Below are 13793 nucleotides of genomic sequence, written 5' to 3'. Positions count from 1 at the left end.
AAAAAGATATACAGATTGCCAACAAACACATGAAAAGATGCTCAACATCACTAATCATTAGAGAAATGTAAATCAAAACTACAGTGAGGTATCACCTCAACCGTTCAGAATGGCCGTATCAAAAAATTTACAAACAATAAATGCTGGAGAGGGTGTGGAGAAAAGGGAACCCTCTTGCACTGTTGGTGGGAATGTAAATTGATACAGCCACTATTCGTAACAGTAGTGTCAGAAAGTGAAAAACAAATACCATATGCTAACACACATATATGGAATCTAAAAAAATTTTTTAATGGTTCTGATGAACCTAAGGGCAGGACAGGAATAAAGACGCAAAAATAGAGAATGGACTTGAGGACACGGGCAGGGGGAAGGGTAAGCTGGGACAAAGTGAAAGAGTGGCATGGATTTATATATACACTACCAAATGTAAAATAGATAGCTAATAGAAAGCAGCCACATAGCACAGGGTGATCAGCTCAGTCTTTGTGACCACCTAGAGGGGTGGGATAGGGAGGGTGTTATTAAGATCTCGATTTTGAAGGCCTAAATACTAAGGAATTTCAGCAACACTCAGTGAGTGACATGATTAAAGTAGGGTTTATGAAAGGAGCATCTGGCATTAGAGGACAGGATAGGGAAGGGTGGGAGAGATTAGAGGCTTTTCTAGACAGTTTGAAAGCAGTGGCTTAAAACTTTTATTTGTAGCCCTGGCTAGTAGCTTGCACCTGGTAGGCTCTGATAATATGTCTGTTGCTACTGGGGCTGTTGTTGCTGTGGTTAATGATGATTATAAATGTTGATGATGGTGAGGGCAGTGAGGGTAATGATAATACTTGGTATGGTAGGGATTCAGGAAGCTTTTGGAGTAAGTCACACAGAGATGATGTTTGACTCTCATCCTGCACACTTCTCTGAAGCCCATCTTCTGTTCTGACAACCACTGCTCTAGTTTATTATTTTTTAACATCTTTATTAGAGTATAATTGCTTTACAATGGTGTGTTAGTTTCTGCTTTATAACAAAGTGAATCAGTTATACATATCCATATATCCCCATATCCCCTCCCTCTTGCATCTCCCTCCCTCCCACCCTCCCTATCCCACCCCTCTAAGTGGTCACAAAGCACCGAGCTGATCTCCCTGTCACTGCTCTAGTTTAAATCCTGCCCGAAACAATGAATAAGATAGAGTCTTTGCCACTGAGAAATTCACAAATGGTGGAAGAGTACGGAAACAAACCACTAAGTGAAACCGAGGGAGGCCCTGTGGGGTTCCCTGGCACAGAGGCCCTTTGTCTCCCATTTCTTGTAGGCAAGACACCAGCCTCCATGACCTTCCCTTAGTTCAATGAAGGGTAGATTCATTGAACAGTTGCTAATCAAAGGAGGAGCAGCCAAGAAACCACCTGAGGCAAGATTAAAGGGACCAGAGAAGCTCATCAAGATTAGGAGACCATCTGAGATGAGATTAAAGGAGTGCAGGCCCTGCACACACCCTAATCTTGTCAGAGACCCCACCTTTGAATTATTGTTATAAACCCCTCATCAAATCCTCCTGGGTTGCTGACACATAGTTTTTCGAGGGAGAAGCCTGATGTGTCTCCCTTTGCCTGGCAAAGCAATAAAGGAATCCTTCTCTACTTCACCCAAAAGTCTGTCTCCGAGACCTGATTTGTACAGAGAGGCCAAGCTTTCAAACTTTCGGTAATATAAGTGAAAGGTCCGCTATGGCAGAGAGTGCTTTAAAAGAAGTCTCAGCTTCCAATGGTAGCATAGAGGATAGAGCAATCAAAGAACAATACAAAATCCTTAGGTGTATTCAGAATTTTCCAGCTCAAAAAATTCTATTTAACCATCACAATAAGCCTGTGGGGTGGATCTGTTGTTCCAGTTCTTAACCAAAAAAGTTGAGATCAACAAAATAAGAGTATGGGTTCTAGAGATGACAGACTGGGTTTTAAATTCTGGCTCTACCACTAATTGTGTAAATCCTTGAGCAAGTTATTAACCTAAAATTCTGTTTCCTCACACAAAACATTAGGTCCATAACAGTACCTACCACACAAAATTGCTGTGAGGATGGAACAAATAAAGTATATGAAAGCTTTCTCATGGAGTCTGGTAAATAATGAGTACCCAATACGTTTTTTTTGTTTCTTTTTTTGTTTTCTTTTTCCCCCCGTACGCGGGCCTCTCACTGTTGTGGCCTCTCCCGTTGCGGAGCACAGGCTCTGGACGCGCAGGTTCAGCGGCTTACGGGCCCAGCCGCTCCGCGGCATGTGGGATCTTCCCGGACCGGGGCACGAACTTGTGTCCCCTGCATTGGCAGGCGGACTCCCAACCACTGTGCCACCAGGGAAGCCCCCAATACATTTTTGCTCTTTTCCCTCTTCTTACCTCTCAGCCTTCTCCACGAAGCTGTCTCCAACTCACTACTCTTGGTTTCAGCCACTCAAGCCCTGTCCCCCTCTTTCAAACTAGCTTTTTATTTTCTGAGCAATTATGAGTTCCTGCTTCTCTATCTCTGTAAAGCATCTAGCCCATAATTTATTTTTTGTTTTATGTTCAAATCTTTTTTATAGTGGTGAAATATACATACCATTAACATTAAAATTGTATCATTTTAGCATTTTTAAGTGTACAATTCAGTGGCATTAAGTATATCCATTCAGGGCTTCCCTGGTGGCGCAGGCGTTAAGAATCCGCCTGCCAGTGCAGAGGACACGGGTTCGAGCCCTGGCCTGGGAAGATCCCACATACCGCGGAGCAACTAAGCCCGTGTGCCACAACTACTGAGCCCGTGCTCTAGAGCCCGTGCTCTGCAACAAAGAGAAGCCACTGCAATGAGAAGCCCACCCAACGCAACGAAGAGTAGCCCCTACTTACTGCAACTAGAGAAAGCCTGTGCCTGTCAACAAAGACCCAACACAGCCAAAAATAAATAACTTTTTAAAAAAAGTATATACATTCACAATATTGTGCAACTATGTTTTCAAAACTTTTTCATGGACCCATGCAGAAACCTTATACCCATTAAGTAGTAACTCCTCCTTCCTCCTCCCTCCAGCCCCTGGTAACCTCAGTTTTAGTTTGTTTCTATGAATTTGCCTATTATAGGTGCCTCATCTGAGTGGAGTCATACAATACTTGTCCTTTTGTGTGTTTCCTTTCACTTAGCATAATGTTTTCAAGGTTCATCCATGCTGTAGCATGTATCAGAATTCTATTCCTTTTTTATGACTGAATAATATTCCACTGTATGGATAAACCACACTTTGTTTGTTCATTCATCTGTCAATGGACATTTGGGTTATCCCACATTTCAGCTATTGTGAATAATGCTGCTATGAACATTGATGTACAATTATCTGTTTGAGTCCTTGTTTTCAATTCTTTTAGGTATATACCCAGAAGTAGGATAGCTGGGTCTTATGGTAATTCAATGTTTAAGATTTCGAGGAACTGCCAAACTGTTTTCCACAGCAGTTTTACCATTTCTACCAGCAATACACAAAGGTTCTAATTTCTCCACATCCTTGCTATCCCTTGTTACTTTCCATTTTTAAATTTTTTAAAGTTTATTTCTTATTGAAGTATAGTTGAATTACAATGTTGTGTTATAATTTTTGTTTTTATTATAGCCATCCTAATGGGTATGAGTGGTAGCTCATTGTGGTTTTGATTTTCATTCCCCTAATGACTAATGATGTTGCTCATCATTTCATGTGTTTATTGGACATTTGTTTATCTTCTTTGGTGAAACGTCTATTCAAATCTTTTGCCCATTTTTAAAAAATATTTATTTTATTTATTTATTTTGGCTGCACCGAGTCTTAGTTGCAGCACACGGGATCTTCATTGTGGCATGCGATGTCTTAGTTGCAGCATGCAGACTTCTTAGTTCCAGCATGTGGACTCTTAGTTGCAGCATGCATGTGGGATCTAGTTCCCCAACCAGAGATTGAACTTGGGGTCCCTGCATTGGGAGCACGGAGTCTTACCCACTGGACCACCAGGGAAGTCCCTTTTGCCCTTTTTTTTTTTTTAGAACTTAATTTTTTTTTAAATTTATTTATTTTTGGCTGCGTTGGGTCTTCGTTGCTGCATGCGGGCTTTCTCTAGTTGCAGTGAGCAGGGGCTACTCTTCGTTGTGGTGTGCAGGCTTCTCATTGTGGTGGCTTCTCTTTTTGCGGAGCAGGGGCTCTAGGCACACGGGCTTCAGTAGTTGCAGCATTCGTGCTCTGTAGTTGTGGCTCGTGGGCTCTAGAGCACAGGCTCAGTAGTTTCAGCACGTGGGCTTAGTTGCTCCGTGGCATGTGGGATCTTCCCAGACCAGGGCTCAAACCCGTGTCCCCTGCACTGGCAGGCGGACTCTCAACCACTGCGCCACAAGGGAAGCCCCCATTTTGCCCATTTTTGAATTGGTTTGTTTTTGTTGTTGAGTTATAGGAGTTCTTTATATATTCTGGATATTAATCCCTTATCAGACATATGATTTGCAAATATTATCCCCCATTCTGTACGTTATTTTTTTATTCTTTTTATAGTATCATTTGATGCACAAAAGTTCTTAATTTTGTTGACATCCAATTTATCTCTATATTCTTTTGTTGCCTGTGCTTTTGGTGTCATACTCAAACCATTGTCCAATCCAAAATCACGAAGATTTTCCCCTACATTTTCTTCTAAGAGTTTTATAGCTTCAGCTCTTAAATTTTGGTCTTTGACTCATTCTGAGTTAATTTTTGTATATGGTATAAAGGAAAGGTCCATCTTCATTCTTCTGCCTGTTGGATATCCAGTTTTCCCAGCACCATTTCTTGAAAAGATTGTCCTTTCCCCATTAAATGATCTTGGCACCCCTGTTGAAAATTAATTGACTATATATATGAGGGTTGTTTCTAGGCTCTCTATTCTATTCTATTGGCCTATATGTCCATCTGCTTGCCAGTATCACATGTTTTGATAATAACTTTGTAGTACATTTTGAAATTGATAAGTGTGAGTCTTCCAACTTTGTTCTTTTTCAAGGTTCATTTGGTAGCCCATCATTTGTATGCAGATGGATTTGAATACATGGTGTATGCATTCAAGAGAAGGGGAAAACTCAAACTCATGCTCTCATAGTTCTCCACCTCTGGCAAGGTCTCAGTCAAAGCGTTTTTAGTCAGACTGGTCCACTCTGTACTCCTAGAGGTATAATGCAGGGTTGGGGAGGAAGAAATTTTCCTCTCCCTTTCTAGGTTCTCTGGGGCGATCTAAAAATTAAACTGACATGAGACAGATTAACAGGAGAAAATCAAACAAAGTTTAATAACATGTGAACATGGGAGAGACCCAGGAAGGATGATTAACTTGCCAAAATGTCAGAAGCCCTCACCTTAAATACCATCCTCAGCTAAAGACAAAAGAGAATGTTGAGGGTGAGGAGAGTAAGTTAAGTCAGGTGACCAGGAAACGCACAGTAAACAAGGGTAAGACTGTTATGCAAGTTTAAGTCCTTGCCTTCTCCAGTGATAAGAGTTCCTAAAGATTTGGTTATTCTCCTCTTCCAGGTATAGAGAGGGAGACACCCTTACAAATGGAGAGTTCCCTTACAAATGTAAATGAAGGTAAAAAGGGCAACTCCTACTTGGTTTTCAGAGCCCTTCATATGTCTGCTGTTTATCAGAAAATAATGAGCGGACTCCCCTGGTAGCGGTGGCGCAGTGGTTAAGAATCCACCTGTCAATGCAGGGGACATGGGTTTGAGCCATGGTCCAGGAAGATCCCACATGCCACGGAGCAACTAAGCCCATGTGCCACAACTACTGAGCCTGCGTGCCACAACTACTGAAGACTGTGTGCCTAGAGCCCGTGCTCCGCACGAGAAGCCACCGTAATGAGAAGACTGCGCGCTGCAATGAAGCGTAGCCCCCGCTCATCGCAACTAGATAAAGCCCGCATACAGCAACGAAGACCCAATGCAGCCAAATAAATAAACACATTAAAAAAAAAAAAAGAAGCAACCTTAAACGATATGTCAAAGAGATATATTTTAGGGTGGCAAATTCTGCTCCCCTATAGTAGCCTGTGGTCACATTACAAATAAATGGTCATGACATTACAGTACTGTAATAAAGGGGTATATGGAAACTCCATTAGGGTAGTAGATTGGAAAGACCACTTTGTAAGAAGACCAGAATCACGGTTCTAGTTCCAACTCTGCACTTAAGAGCAGTGACCTTAAACAAATATCTCACCTCTCTAAGGCTCAATTTACTTAATTATTTTAATTGATTTATCAAATGGAGATTATACACCTGCCCTGCATACCCCACAGGGACATACCAAGATTCAATTGACATAAAACGTGTGGCAGGCATGGTGGATATAGGGGATCCACCCATGTCCTCTGCCTGTCTCTTGTTTGTACAAAAGCTGCAGTCTCCCAGGCCTCTCCTAGGTCACAAAACCCTGGCTCAACAATTAATCATTGAAAGGATGTGAATGTGTAGTGACAAAAATAGCAGTCGGGGGAATTCCCTGGCCGTCTTGTGGTGAGGACTCCATGCCTTCACTGCCAAGGGCCCAGGGTTCAATCCCTCGTCAGAGAACTAAGATCCCACAAGCCATGCAATGGGCCAAAAAGAAAAAAAAAAGCACTTGGGCCCGGAGAACTGGCAAGAATGTAAACAGTAAATCAGCCATATGGCAGTCACAGAATCTTTAGCTCCTCTCTGAAGTACCTAGATAACAGTATCTGATGCACATTTCCTGAGTTGTTTTACTGATGCTAAAACCCCCACCAAATGTAAGAAGTTAACTATTTGATGACCATGAGCATGCAGCCCCCAGACCTACCAGGCCTGAGGACTGATATGTTAACCCCTGTGACACTGCCCTGTTACCTCACCATCGACCAATCAGAAAATCGTGCACGAGATGATCACATACCCTGCAACTCCCCTCCCTCGCCTTGACTTTAAAAATGCATCCCTGGGCTTCCCTAGTGGCGCAGTGGTTGAGAGTCCGCCTGCCGATGCAGGGGACACGGGTTCGTGCCCTGGTCCGGGAAGATCCCACATGCCGCAGAGCGGCTGGGCCCGTGAGCCATGGCCGCTGAGCCTGCGCGTCCAGAGCCTGTGCTCCGCAATGGGAGAGGCCACAACAGTGAGAGGCCCGCGTACCGCAAAAAAAAAAAAAAAAAAAAAAATGCTTCCCTGAAACCCACCAGAGAGTTCAGATTTTCTGAGCATTGCCTGCCCCAGACGCCATGTCTGGTGCCTTACAATAAACACTGTACTTTCCTTCACCACAATCCGGTGTCAGTAGATAGGCTTTACTGTGACTGGGCAGCAGACCCAAGTTTGGTCTGATAACAAACAGAAATAGACTGACTGATACAGAGAACAAATTAGTGGTTACCCAAAGGGAGAAGGGTTGGGGGAGGGGCAAAATAGATGAAGGGGATTAAGAGATACAAACTATTAGGTATAAAATAAATGACAAGGCTATAATGTACAGCACAGGGAATATAGTTAATATTTTATAATAATTTGCATGGAGTATAATCTATAAAAATATTGAATAACTACGTTGTACACCTGAAACTAATATAATACTGTAAGTCAACTATACTACAATAAAAAAATAAATAAGGGTTTGTCTAGTTTTAGTTGACGGCTTTTTAACCCGTCACATTTCATGTCAACAACCAAGAGGAAGTAGTGCTCTGTAATAGACTTTGAAGGGGAACAGATTTTGCCACCCCAAAATATGCCTCTTTGGCATATTTTAAGCTGGTTATTTTTATAAAACAGCAGACATGAGAGAAGCTCTAAAAACTGAGTAGAAGTTAGCCTTTTGTAAGAAACATTTACATTTATAATGAAAATTTCTATTTCCAGTGGTGTCTCCCTCTCTATAGCTGGAAGAGGAAGATGACCAAATCTTTAGGAACTCATCACTGGCAAGGACTTAAATCTGCATAACTACCTTACCCTTGTTTACTGTAGTTTTCCTGATAACATCTCATAACTGACTCTCCAACCCCAACATTTTATTTTGTCTTTAGCTGAAGATGGTATTTAAGGTGAGGGTTTCTGACATTTTGACGAGTTACTCAGTTTTCCTGGGTATCCCCCATGGATATGTGTATACATGGAGGTATACATATTATTATATTTTTGTTTGTTTTTCTCCTGTTAATCTGTTTTATATTAATTTATTAGAACATGCAAAGAACCTAGAAGAGAAGGGAAATTTTTTTCCACCCTTACAACTGCTTCAGTCCATCTATTTCATACAGACAAGTGTGAGGACCCTGTGGGAAAAGTGGAAGCCTGTGGGAGATAAAACTCATAGGCATCTGGGAAAATCGTTTATTCTGTCTCCTGAACCTGAAAGGAAATATACTACTGCTTACTCATTTATGAGGTTGTCTTTGGCTGGTGAAATAGCAAGGGCTAGTCACAACAGGCCTTTTTAAAAAGACAAAACAAGTGAAAACAACAAAAGCCCTCCCTTATAAGCAATTGCCAGGACTCTGGCAGCAAGTCGTCCTGGGGCCCTCTCGACAAGATTTACACGCCATCCACAGAAGGTAGGGAGAAATCTCCTCATCTCTGCATGTTAATTAAGAAAGACAGATGGCCCTGTGATTATTCAACCATATGTAGGTCAAGACTAAATGAATTAATAAGCAACTTAATTCTCAGCCGCCTCCAAGAGCTTCTGGGGCATCTATGAGCAAACAGTTACCACAGTATCCTGGGAAACAGCAGATGGGAGCAGGGAGAGAGATTAAATTTCCTTCACTGCACAATAAGTTCCATGGCCTGGGAAGGGACATCTCAGCCCCTTCACCACACATCGTCTTCTATATTGTATTTGGGATGTCAAAATGAGTCGTAAGTTATAAATCTTAGTTTCCCACATGTAAACCATTTAATTGTAGTCCATAGGGTCTCTCTCTCTCTCTTTTTTTTTTTTTCTTGAAGTTAAGCTTTCCTTATCTGATCACTTTAGGACTGCAAATCACAGGTACTAGAGCCTAGAGCCATAAGGAGAAATGTAACAAGACAGGCAACGTGTGCTGAGGGCCAAAGTGGGGGTCAGAGGACAGGCCTGAATGGGCTCAGTGGAGCGAGGGCTGCTAGAGGCAGAGCTTGATCAGGGTCTGCAAAGGCAAAAGGGTACCAGCAGAGTGGGGAGAGGGGCCAGGGAAGCTGCGTGCAAAAGGCGAGAAGCTGTGCCAGGTATGCCAGGGGTGCTGATCAAACCAGAATGAAAGATGATGCAGGGGGATTAGGAGAGATCCGTCGGTACCAGTGATCAGCAGCAAATAGAGCCCCGGATGCCAGCAATGCTGGGTGCTTATAGGAGAAACCCATCTTTCCTCTTCACAGCATCCCTGCCAGACTCCCCAGAACAGAAACTAAAAACCTTCCAGGAGTTTCTACTGGTAACAGTCATTTCCGCCCTCCTCTCAGCTCTCGCTCTTCCTGTGCGAGTGTGACTGGTGAGACAGGCAAAGGAACTGAGTTGCCCTACTCAGCTCTTTTCTCCCTTCCTCTTACCAGGGTGAACTCTCTGTAGAACTGAGCAGTTTTCCCTCTTCATCTTCTCTTCCTCTCCTAACTGGTGAGCCTCTTGCCTCTGAGGAGAGGCCTGCATTTGTCCAGTTGTCTCTGGATGGGCAAGTTTAATTTTCTGAGCAAAGGGGTGATTATTAAACCCGGCCGTCAAATCCAGCATTAGTGGTTAAGTAATAGATATTTTGCTCCCCTTCTGTGTGACTGCTGGGTATATCTGAGTTGGCTTGGAGCACTGAAGGGGAAAAAAGGAGCATAATTTATTATCTCCTGTTTAAAATCCCAAAAGGACATGTTAAGATGAGTCATAGTAACAAATCTTAGTTTCTTAGCCTTGTGAAGCTTAGGAACTTAAAAAAAAATTAGCTTTTAAAACATGTACATATAACAAACAGCTCATACAACTCAATATTAAAAAAACAAACAACCCAATCAAAAACTGGGCAGAAGACCTAAAGAGACATTTGTCCAAAGAAGACATACAGATGGCCAAAAGGCACAGGAAAAGATGCTCAACATTGCTAATTATTAGAGAAATGAAAATCAAAACTACAGTGAGATATCACCTCACACCAGTCAGACTGGCCATCATCAAAAAGTCTACAAATAGGACTTCCCTGGCGGTCCTGTGGTTAAGACTCCACACTCCCAATACAGGGGTCGTGGGTTCGATCCCTGGTTGGGGAACTAAGATCCCACATACCACGTGGTGTGGCCAAAAAAAGAAAACAAGAAAGAAAGAAAGGAAGAAATTAAGTGTCTTATTTTTTTAAAAAAGTCTACAAATAATAAATGCTGGAGAGGGTATAGAGAAAAAGGAACCTTCCTACACTGTTGGTGTGAATATAAATTGGTACAGCCACTATGGAGAACAGTATGGAGGTTCCTTAAAAAGCTAAAAATAAAGTTACCATATGATCCAGCAATCCCACTCCTGGGCATATATCCAAAGAAAATCTTAATTCAAAAAGATACATGCACCCCAATATTCATTGCAGCACTACTTACAATAGCCAAGACATGGAAGCAACCTAAATGTCCATCAACAAGTGAATGGATGAAGAAGATGTGGTATATATACAATGGAATAGTACTCAGCCATAAAAAAAGAATGAAATAATGCCATTTAGATGGACCTAGAGATTATCGTACTAAATGAAGTAAGTCAGACAAGGAAAGACAAATATCATATGATATGGTTTACATGTGGAATCTAAACGAAAAAAAAAATACAAATGAACTTATCTCCAAAACAGAAAGAGACTCACAGACATAGAAAACAAACTTATGGTTAACAAAGGGGAAAGGGGGCTGGGGGGAGAGATAAATTAGGAGGCTGGGATTCACATATGTACACTACTGTGTATAAAATAGATAACCAACAAGGGCCAACTGTATAGTACTGGGAACTATGCTCAATATCATGTGATAACCTATAAGGGAAAAGAATCTGAAAGAAAAAGAAAAAATATATATATATAATATATATATAAAAAACTGAATCGCTGTGCTGTACACCTGAAACTTACATGATATTGTAAATCAACTATACCTCAATAAAAAAATATTTTTTAATGTACATATAGCACAACATTCAAAAGAAATAGGGTAAAAAGTCTCCCTCCCACCTAACCCTCCAGTTACCCCATTCACTTTCCCATAGGCAACCATTATTATTACTTTCTTATTTATCCTTCTAGGGCTGTTCTATTTGTATACAAGCAGATATGTGTTTTTTTTAACCAAAAGGTGGAATTTAACACACAATGCTGTATGCCTTGCTTTTTTCATTTAACATATCTTAGAGATTATTCCTTATCCTATTAATCCTTAAAGAATATCCCATTATTCCCTATCAACCGTTGAGCTGTCATACTTCATGGAATCCCATTATATGGCCACACTGTAACAATGATTCAGTCTCTTACTGATGGATACTCGTGTTGTTTCTAATCTTATGCTATTAAAATAATGCTTTTATGATTATACTGGTATGTACATCTTTGCACATGTGTGCAAAGATTGTATTTGTAGGGTAAATTACAGGAAGTGGAATTGCTAGGTCAAAGGATAAATGTGCTTAAAATTTTGAAAGCTACTGCTAAATTTTCAATCATAGAGTTTTTGTACCAATTTATACTCCCACCAACACTGGCTAACATTTTTCGAAATATGGTTCTCTTGTGACTTTCTCTGATCCCTTCCCTAAATGCAAGAACTCTAGTGGTAAGTCCAAATTTTAATAGAAACGTCAGCTGACACCAGGTACCACATTTGCCCTGTTACGAGGCATGAACTTTGCAATTCCACAGCCTTCCCCAGCTTCTCTTCCAGCCATGGCCACTAGCATTCATCTGCTGAGTCAATAGCTACACACTGTAATCAGAGGTATTAGGTAAAGAAATTGCCATACTTAATGTCTTGAATTCTCTCAGAGATGTAAAAGATTTATAAAATAAACAAACACAGGTGGCAGTTGACCTAGTTAACTCTCTGGCATCACTTTGGAGCTACTTAAAATAGAAGTCACGTGGAACACAAGGGAGGAGATTCATAAAGCACATGCTATTTATGGTACATATAAGATAATCACACCAACTTAAAAGCAAGCTTTTGAGTAACTTTAAAATGTAAGAGCTATTTTAATTGCACGGTAGACTAGAACCAACAATGTAAGTTAAAGCAAATGTATGCTTCCTTCTCATTTTTCTCTTACAAACAGCCTTGCCATCTTTCTTAGTACCCTCGCAAATAAGGTCCCTTCCACAGCCATTTTGCCATGTAACAGAGCTTCTTCCCTTGGTTCGTGCTCTAAAATTATCCCTTCTCTCACAAATAAAAGTCTTTCCACTCTGTATCTAATTTTTAAATTCACTCTCACATATGAGGGATTTGATAAATTATTTTCACTTGAGTGGCTAATATACATATATATAATATATATATATTCTTATATTCTTTTTCAGATTATTTTCCATTATAGGTTATTACATGATATTGAATATAGTTGCCTGTGCTATAAAGTAGGTCCTTGTTGTTTATCTATTTTTTTTTTGTTGTTGTTTATCTATTTTATATATAGTAGTGTGTATATGTTAATCCCAAACTCCTAATTTAACCCACCCTCCCCATTAAGATTCTTAATAGCAGGAGCAGGTTAGTGCCAGATAGTGAGTAATTTACACATATTTTCATTTAAATATTGGAGGAGAATAAGGGAAGATGGGTTAACCTAATTTTTCCAGTGATCCAGCAGAATCAGAATTTGGATGCAGAGCTATTTAACTCCAAAGTCTGCACTTTCCCATCATCAGTCTTAAAACATTTTTCCTTGAAAACGTCCTAAAATAATTTTCATAAACGTATGTATCCCTCACACATTTTAAGTTGACGTCTAAAATTTTTCATTTTAATAGTTGCAAAGGTCATAACTTCCAGCACATTATAAATACTGACATAAAGTTATAAATATAACTTTTTAAGTGAAGTCAATGAAACCTAAATATAACATTTAAATGCATTTTTTAAAGTATATGAGCAAGCTCTTCTTTAACATTTAGAAAACTTACACCTTTCTCTTTTCTCCTTGAACTTGTATTTCCATTCCAGTTTCTCCAGATTTTTATCCTAATACATTTTAATGCTTGAATGTCTTATTGAACATCAGATACGTATCTACAACAAAAATAAGTACACAATTAAATTTTTTATTTTCTTCTGACCATAAGTGGCTCTAATTGATAAAAAATTTTTTTCTTCTGGATTGGAGTCATTATTACAAATATTAATACATAATGATCGAGACAACATATTGGTAATTATTATACATAGGTAGTAAACTTTTCATTATCAGTTAAGATTAATACTAACTACTGTAACTCCAAGTTCTTGACATCTTAATACAACAAAAGACTATTTCTTGATAATAGAGAGTCCCAAAAGGGACTAGGTGGTGATTCAGGGACACAGGTCCCTCCATGTCAGGGCTCTGCTGTCTTCAACATGTGGCTTCCACAGTCAAAAAACGAAAGAATGAGCATGGAGATGGCACATGGGCAGGTCTAGAAGTGGGGCCCCTTACCTCCCCTGCCTTCCAGTATCCAGAACCAGTTATACTGGCAAGTCTAAAACAGCAGGAGGATGAGAATGCAGTCTAGTAGTGTGACCAGGGGAAGGAGAAATGGACTGGATAAATAGCTCAGCAATCTCCACCACAA

The sequence above is a fragment of the Neophocaena asiaeorientalis genome, unplaced genomic scaffold (assembly GCF_003031525.2).
Source record: "Neophocaena asiaeorientalis asiaeorientalis breed wild unplaced genomic scaffold, Neophocaena_asiaeorientalis_V1.1 scaffold65, whole genome shotgun sequence".
Lineage (NCBI taxonomy): Eukaryota > Metazoa > Chordata > Mammalia > Artiodactyla > Phocoenidae > Neophocaena > Neophocaena asiaeorientalis.
Note: the sequence above shows the minus strand (reverse complement) of the source record.